The sequence below is a fragment of the Lutzomyia longipalpis genome, chromosome 3, assembly GCF_024334085.1.
Source record: "Lutzomyia longipalpis isolate SR_M1_2022 chromosome 3, ASM2433408v1".
NCBI classification, from domain to species: Eukaryota; Metazoa; Arthropoda; class Insecta; order Diptera; family Psychodidae; genus Lutzomyia; species Lutzomyia longipalpis.
In genome coordinates, this window is record NC_074709.1 from 11,038,285 (window position 1) to 11,047,198 (window position 8,914).

Genomic DNA, 8,914 nt, shown 5'->3' on the forward strand with positions numbered 1-8,914 from the left:
AAACAAATCTTGATCAATTGAACATCAGACAGACTAATCGGTAAAAAATCCAATTCATTCCACTAATATAATTCTTTTTAATGGATTTCCTAAATTCTTTCTCTAAGAAATAATCTTTATTTCTCGTCTAAGAATTTATTTTATTACTAATTTTTTCTTCTGCCTACAATTTTTTTTATTCCTTTAACGGTTCCCTTCAATATTTTCACGTGGAAATCTCAAAGAGAGATTGAGGTGACACCTTCGCCCATTTTTGCACCCAAAAAAACACTTCAAAGAACGATTTTTGTTGTTGTAAAGCACACGGCCAATCCGGAGAAATATGGGAATGATAAGTGTTGGGGGAAAAAACTATAAATTCAGCCACTAATTTAGAGATTTCACAATGATCTTCCACTTTGGGGGACACGAGTTCCATCGGGTGATTAAGAGTCGATTTAATTTCAATATTTTCTAAATTAATCTAACAGCTTTATGAGCTTCTTAATATCGCGCTCGTCTCTTTTTTTCATCTTCTTCTTAATCTCTGCCATTTATGCATCATATTGGATGGAAAAGTCGCGTGTAAAGTGAAAAATTCTGAAGCTTTTCGTGGAGAAGAAGAAAAAAGCGCAAAAGGAGATGAAGAGGGCATTTAGAAGGAGAGAGAAGAGGAGCACATGAGAGATGATAATGCCGGTGAACTGTTTCTGCGTTGGCGGCATAGAAATTCATTATTTATGCTAATTGATTAATAACCCAACGAGGTACACACACGCACAGCATTTCGTGCCTCCTTCAGCCAACTTCTTCGTCTTTTTTTGTCGCATGTGGTGGTTGTGTTGTGTGGATTAATCCAAACCACGAAGCTCCAGATTAATCAGACACTTTTGGGACGATAACACTGTAAACACATAATTTCCAATGAGGCACAACACCACAGCATTGATCCCCCAAATGGAATATTAAAATATGCAAAGTGGTGCCTTTTGGTATAATTTAAACATTATTATTATGCTTTTCTCTTCCTCACCATGTGACATCTCTCTCTCGCTCTATCCACGCCATTCATGCCTTCTGACTCTTGCTTTTCCCGCCTCTCACCTCCCACTTCGGCCCCAGAAAGACTCTCTTTCCCCTCTCTTGAGTGAGTTTTTCCCAAAATTAAATTCATGAAAATTTAGTAGAGAAAAAAATCTTATAAATAATCAACAAAAATATCCAAATATTTATTTAAACTATTCCAAAAGACAATGTAGTTAATCCAGATTTGGAGATAACTAACACGTGATTTGTTCATCTTTTTTTTCACCTCTTTCCCACAAAATATAGGAGGAGAGAATAAGAATTCGGACATGGGTGCTCTCCTACCTAAAATAATAAATTTAAATTCAAAGCTTGGAAATTATTTTACATTTTTTTTAATGCTGTGTAAAATATTTGTTTCCACATGGAAAGTTATAATGTTTATCAATATCGGAAAGTTTCTATCTTTTTTTTTTACCATGTTTAGGGGACTTTTAGAGAAATCTTATTTATTAACATGTGAGCATAAATAAGAAATTAGTGGAATTGGATTAAGAAGAAATATTAGAATTTGATTAAAGAAATATCTATATTGGAATAGAGTTATAGTTAAACGCAAAAAAAGAAGCTTTTACCGCTTAAGAAATATTTTTCTCTACGAAAATTTCCTTAAGAAATCATTCTCATTGCTCTGAAGATTTTATGCTTTAATTTAGTTCTTATGCTCATTGTAAATGTGATCAGACAATATAAAATGATTAGAATTAGAGCTCTTGTTATAATAGGTTCGTTAGAGCTTTATTCAACATCATTTCATACGAATAAAAAAGCTCCGAAAAAGCTTTGCAGGTCTATTAATCAAATTGATTTTATAAATAATTTTTGAGAAGAAAAAATATTTTTTGTTCATTAAAAAAATATTAATTCAATAAAATAAATACCAGAGTTTTTTTTAATAAATATTTTGACTTCAACCACCTTTCTTACGTTCGATAGTTTTTCAATCAAACTTATGTACAATTGCTGTATAACATACATACCTATATAGCAGGTTCCATGAAGATTTAAAAAGAAAAAAAAACCAACAACAATAAAGGAAATGAAGAGAAATTGAAATACAACATTCAATTTTACGATGAACAAGGCGAAATCTATGTTAAAATTGATTTAGTTTCTTTTCCTTTTACAAGCACCATGACTTTTATATTCTGACAAACAATTTAATGTAATAATAGTTTTATGCAAAAGAGGCAATACCATACATATGTACATAATAGTTTAAGAAAAAAAAATATTGAAAATGTCTGCTGTGTAATTTTGCTTGCCTCCCCCTCTGAAACTCATCAAAATACAATCACAATGTGGATGAGATTCGGATCAATTCAATTGTTGGCGCAACATTTTGACTTTGTATTTTGCTTTAAATTTTCTTTTTTTTTTAATTCGCAAAAGAAGACAACGATTCATACATTGTAAAAAAAAAACATAAGAAGGAAGATATAGAGATGATCTGAAGGGGCGTTCTTAACCCATACACACCATCAGAGCAATATTATATAGTTGCTTTGGTGGAGAATGTAATTGAGCTTTATTATATGTGGTGAAGCAACAATATTGCAAAAGAATGAATTGAATATGTCTTCGCGATGTTTATTGTGCACACCGAAAAAAAAATATGCTAGAGGTTTAGAGAATCGTTGTTCACTGGGGCTCGTCGCTAAAGTAGTGGACTTGATTCCCCAATATAGAGACACACGAGTCACTAGAATTGATTGTCACAATGACAAGAATTCTAGTAGTTCGTGTATTTGATTTTATAGCAGCCGTGACATATTGGCAATAAACAGATGGCGTTAGTGGTATTTTTTTTTATTTTGAAAATAGAGAATATTATTTATTGCATTGAAATTAATAATATTTATAAAATAAAAAATTATATTCGAAATAAAATGAAAAGAATGGGATCTGTAATTAATAATATATGTACCAACAGACCTATATAGGGAGCCTCTTTATGCATTTACATAAGAAAAAATCTTTTAAAAATTTATTTATTTGCATAAATTGAATTTAATCTTTTTTTTATAAATCTTTATATTCTCTTTTTCTTCAACTTTTGTCATAATGATTAGATTCTCGGATGATTAATGAAGTGCGTTACAAGAATATGTCAAACGAGTCTGATACAAGAACAGAAAGATGCTTTGAGTGCCATGGTCCGGCAAAACTGAAACATGATTTTTTTTTAATTTTCATAAAAAATGTTGTAGGAGTGAAACCAAACAACTACAAAGAGACAAAAGCGAAAAAAAAACATTTTTTTAAAAATCCGTTTTGGGTTGAACCCCATTTATTCTCCATTTCCACAATTTATTTTGATTAGATTGACATCCTATACAGAGAATAAAAGCTTCAAGGCCAGACCAAGCTCCTCTTGTTCCCCTAGCCACTGTTCCTTTCTCCCAGGGAGAGCTCTAATAGTTCTCTTCCAGGCCACGAAAAGGCATCCTCGTGTCTGTACGTGGAGGGAGAGGATGGCTGGGCAATCAACACCGTGGAACGAAGACTGTGCCCCGGAAACCGGCAAAATTCTACAGCATGAAGATACTCTTCTTGGGAGACCTCCCCCTCGCTTACAATTTGAAGGTAGTGCGAGGAGCTCCCCGTCCCGCTCAAGCGGACTGCAACGATCAAAAAAACAAAACAAAATTCCAAGGTCCAGTGCGACTATGCAACATCATGAGCTACTTACCCCAATAGGGAACGGGGGGGCACGCAAGGGAGGCTCTCTAGGAAGTGCCGGAGTGTCCTCTTCACACGAAAAACTGTCAGGGAGCCGTGTACTGACGGACTCTTCCGTGATGACCGTCAAATTGCGTCTTACACACAGAGAGAAATTGCCCAATTTGAGTGCAACGTGATTGCTGAGAGAGACAATGCTTTGTCCGGAATGCGCGTAGGATATTTTTGAACAATTTCCTCTCTCTATGCAAGAAACATAGCGCCTCCTCAATCCCCGTGGCTTCTTTTGTGTTGACCTTGAATATCTTGAGGAGGAATTAACGTGTAGAGGCGGCGTATACCTAGAGGTTTTTCCAAAGGATCCCACGAAGATGATGCTGAGGATGAGCATTAACACGGAGGTCATCATGAGGGTGGTTGGACGTAACTCCGGCAACAATTTGGAAAAATGCCTCGTACAACGCCTTTTATAGAATTCACGAATTGTCCTTTGTGTGTTTGTATAATTTGTATCCGAATCCTCGGCTTTTACAGCTTTCACTCCTTTTCACGTCAGCCCACTCACTGCACCGCACAATTTCCTTCACTTTTTAGCGGTTGAGAGAGAATAAAAAACTTGTCCCTTCCACATTTTCAGGGAAACAGACATAAATGAAAATAATTTATTTTTATATTGACAAAATGTAAACATAACCAAAGCATTGCGATAAAATTATTGCAGTTGTATTGCAGTTCTTGATTTAGTACCGTGGTGACATCTTCACAGATTTCTTGTAACTAAATTCATTGGAGACAAATAGTCTCAGATTCAGTGGCTCTATGTACCCATTCTGGAGACACACAGTCCACTGGGGCTACTCTCTGGGTGAGAGTAAAAATTTCTCTAGTTCTGGTGATTTTTTTTTTCGGTGCAAAGTTGAGTGGAAATTCTTGGATTTTTGGAATCAAATTGAGGGGAAAGAACCTCCAAGCTTTGTCGATTTTCTCAGCAAAATAATTAAATTTTCTTGATAAAAAAAATTTTATTATTAATTTTTTAAATATTTCCGTTAAATTCTCCTTTTATTCTACCCCAACTGGTAAAAAGAAAATTTAATATTTTAGCTGAAAATATTCAGAAAAAATTAGCTTTTAAGGTGGCGGAAAGAATGGAAGAAATACTTTTATTTAATAAATTTATTTATTCTTGATTTTGCACAATATCTTTTTTTATTTTATTATAGTTTTGCAAGGATTCTTGTTGTATAATCTGCAAAAAAAACATTATGGCACTCTAGACACATGCCATAAAATTACTACACTACTGCTTATTAATTTTAGAACATATCTAAAATTATTTTTTTAAAAAAAACTAACCTTTGTTGCTTTTTTAATGATTTTGTAGAAAATATTTTCTTTGCCGTTTACCTCTAATGATGAAATATCAAAGTATTTTTACCAGAATCAAGGATATTTATAGCAAATCTTTTATAGCACAAAAATGTGTCTCAGCTATAAATTCAATATGTTCTAAAGAATTATTCTTCCAACTTGAAATTAAATTGAAAGAGATGAAAAGATTCCTTTTTACAGAATCGCTGCCATAGCTGATGCAAAAAGTAATGCAAACACAATTGTACCATTATAGTCTCCTCTGCAATACGTTCCACCCCCTAAAATGCATTATGGGTGAATAAAGAGGAAGAAACGAAAAAAAAGGAAAAGGCACAAATTTATTCTTCCCTCCATTTTTTGCTCTTCTTTACTCTTTAATTTGTTTTTTGAGTTTATTTTTCGATTGGTCCATCCTCGAATGATGGTGTTGGAAGATGAGTCGATCGTAGATGTGTGATTATTATTATTCACGAGATCGAATCTCTTTTATTTGGACGCGGCGGCGTCGTCGTCTCCTCCGCAAGCGACCGCCGTGTCGGGTCACGAGGGTCACCATCAAACAATTTGTAAAATTTCCATCGACATCACTCCATCGCCGCCTCCCCTTCACCTCCTCTAATGGAGCTCTACCTTCACAGACAATGTCTCTCTCTCTCTCTCTCCGCCTTCCCTATCCCACTCGTCCCCATTCATTGCCCCATATAATTCCATCTCACTTTGCATCTTCTTCGCATAATAACCCATCATATATTATGTAGGTACATAATAGTGTTGTGTGTAAAAGAACAATTTAATAATCAAATTGAATTGTATCTCACAGAGATACGCAGCAGTGGTGGTGGACGAACTGAGCTCACAGCATCCAAATGGAAATAAAGAAAGTTTCCTTGTTGCGAGGGGGAAGAATGGGAAATTATAAGGAGAATCATAAGGTCTACTATATGGTGAAGATCTCCACCTCCATTCACTCAAAAACTTCTTTTTTTTTCATCATCATCACCATCTTCTTTGACTCTCTGGCTCCAGCAATTGAATACAATTTGTCTATCAATATGTTAAATCACCTTTTGGGAGGGTGGGACAGGGGGTGGGGAAAGGGACAAGAAGTTTGTGAAGAATCATTTCCGGATGATGTTGGCAGCTATCGCGAGACACCAAATTTACTCTAAAAAAACCTTATGATGTTTCACATTGTTCAAATCATGTTATTCTCACAGAAGTTTCCAGCAGAGCAACACTTTACTGCCTTTGCTGTATAGTCACCACCTTAAAGAGCATTGATCTTCATTCTTAATGTAAAAGATATTCTTTTCTTCAGTGATGCACAATGGCAAAGAAATTATTGTGAGAAGAAAAAGTCCTAATTTAATTCTTTGAGAAATTGATATATTGATATATTGGTCTAGAGAATTTTTCTTTCAAATGTTTGTGAGATTTTTTGAGAGCTTTTGAGCTTTGAATTGTTCTAATTCCTGGAAGGACTTAACAAATTTTCTTTTAATCTAAAGTTCTTTCAGCAATCTTTTACAATTCTTCTGCCAATTTTTGTTAAATTCTGTAAAGCTTAAGAATAATTAGCAGCTGCCCCTATAGAATTTAATTCTCTATGGTTAAAATAGATCTTCAACAGATGCGCATCTTAATGATTTTTTTCTTAAATAAAATAAAGATTTTTTTCGGGAGAACAAGAAAATGACAAAAAAGCAAAAATTCTCAAAAGAAAAATTCCCTATATCGACTCATTCCAATACTTAATGATAATAATACAAATTACATGGCTTTGCTTGTCATCACCAAGAGATTTTCAAACAAACATTCCACCCATGGAGGTGCAATTTAGAGGCTGAGATGATCAAAAGATGAGAGATGAAAAAAAGGAGTGAAATAATGATGACATGATTGAAGAGTTGCCGCATCCGAAGTCAATTTTTACGAAAGCAAAACCAATAATCATGAGTTATAGAAGAAAGATAAGTGTTTAAGAGAAAAAAAAAGTATGGCACGTTAGAATAATGATGGTGCTCAAGTTCTATTCCTCCTGCGCGCCTCGTGTTTTGTAATAAATAAATTCACACTTTATCTTCCACACCGGATGGGCATTCCACAGACCTGAGCGCGCGTCAAAACCATTTATAGGTGCCATCAATTTGGCACATCTTTCTTCTTAATTTCCCTCTCTTTTTTTCCTTCTTCTTTTCCATCATCATCATCTCTCAATATTCGAAGCGAAATGAAGCAGAAAGATGATGAAGAAAAAAATAAATAAATTCTGCTCGATATGTCGGATATGGCAAATGGAGGAGGAATATGAATAAAATAGCAATTAAATCTGCGCGGGCGCCTCCAACTGCTTATCCCCTCAACTTAAAGTCCAAATAGTATTTAGCTTAGTGTCGCTGAGAGCACGATGGGGGTTGCGGGGAGGGGGGTCCCCTTAATAGAGACGTTGGAATGATTAGAAATTCAAATTCTCACACACTCTTCAATTACTGTCATCGTTGTCGCGATAAGGCATGAAACATTGGGTATAGAGAGCGCGAGGCTGCGTTGCAATAGAATGCCAAGCACGCCGAATCTCCAGCCAAAAAAAGCTTACACACATTTTTTTGAAGATCATTGCGGGCGTTCTCTCTATCATCAGCCAATTTACCTCATTTCTGCCCATAACTATATGGAGAAATTGTTGAATAATTAATTCGTGAACTCGGCATGTTATTCACCTTCTTCATTCCTTAACACATCCAGGACGGCTTGACGCACATCGGCGTCCACTGACAGTTCTCAATTCTGTACGCTGTAACAATTTGCCACTCTTTTTGCGTTTGACATTTACCCGGTAGGAAAACTTCTCCAACATTTTTTCAGCCAATTTTGATTGCTGACTCGTGAGGTGTTCATATATGATTAATAAATTTTTATTTATTAAATTTCTGAAATGTGTTGGAATCAATTTGTAATGATTTGAGATTGATAGTGACAAGAAAATGGAATATCTAGAATATTCTATTCTATTAATCTTGATATTGACAATAGAACGAATAGAACATTTTTAGATATTATTATCCTATAAAGAAAAAATATGAAAAATATGTCAAGAGAAATAAAATTTTCAAAAATTAAAAAAAAAAACAAGAAATAAGTAGAAGGATATTTAGAATATTCTAGATTTTTTTAATTGCTAGAATTGCTTAATTTTTAGAACAAAAAATCAACCTGCTCGTTCACGTTATCATTTCCATTTATTTTTAATATAAAATAATGTAAATGCTAGAAAATTCTCAAAATGGTTCAGAACGGATGGCGAAGCAATTTTTTTGACATATCTGGTATATTTTCTCGTTTCAACATAACCTAATTTTTATTCTGGTGCCCGAAAAAAGTGAGAATTATGGAATAAATTAGCAAAGAAAAGCTTCCAGAAGTTTCCCTTTAGGCTATAAAATAATGTTCTAGCTGAAAATTCACATGGAAATTTATTTTTAAGTATTTTATAGTGGAAAATTTCATCGTGTAAAACTTCAGGTGAGTTAGGTTATATATTTTGCGAAAAGAAAATTTTCCTCTTACATAACCTCAATTTAATTTTTGTGGTAAAAAAAATGCTACATAATGTTTAATAGAATAAAGGAAACTCGTCTGAGAGATTTTCACTGAAATTATCCCATAAATCTGACTTTTTCCCACGTAAATATAAAAGAGCGGTTATGTTGGAATGAGAAAAAAATGCCAAATATGTCCAAAATATTCTCTTCACCAATATCATACGATTTAATTTAAACTATTCCTTTGACTG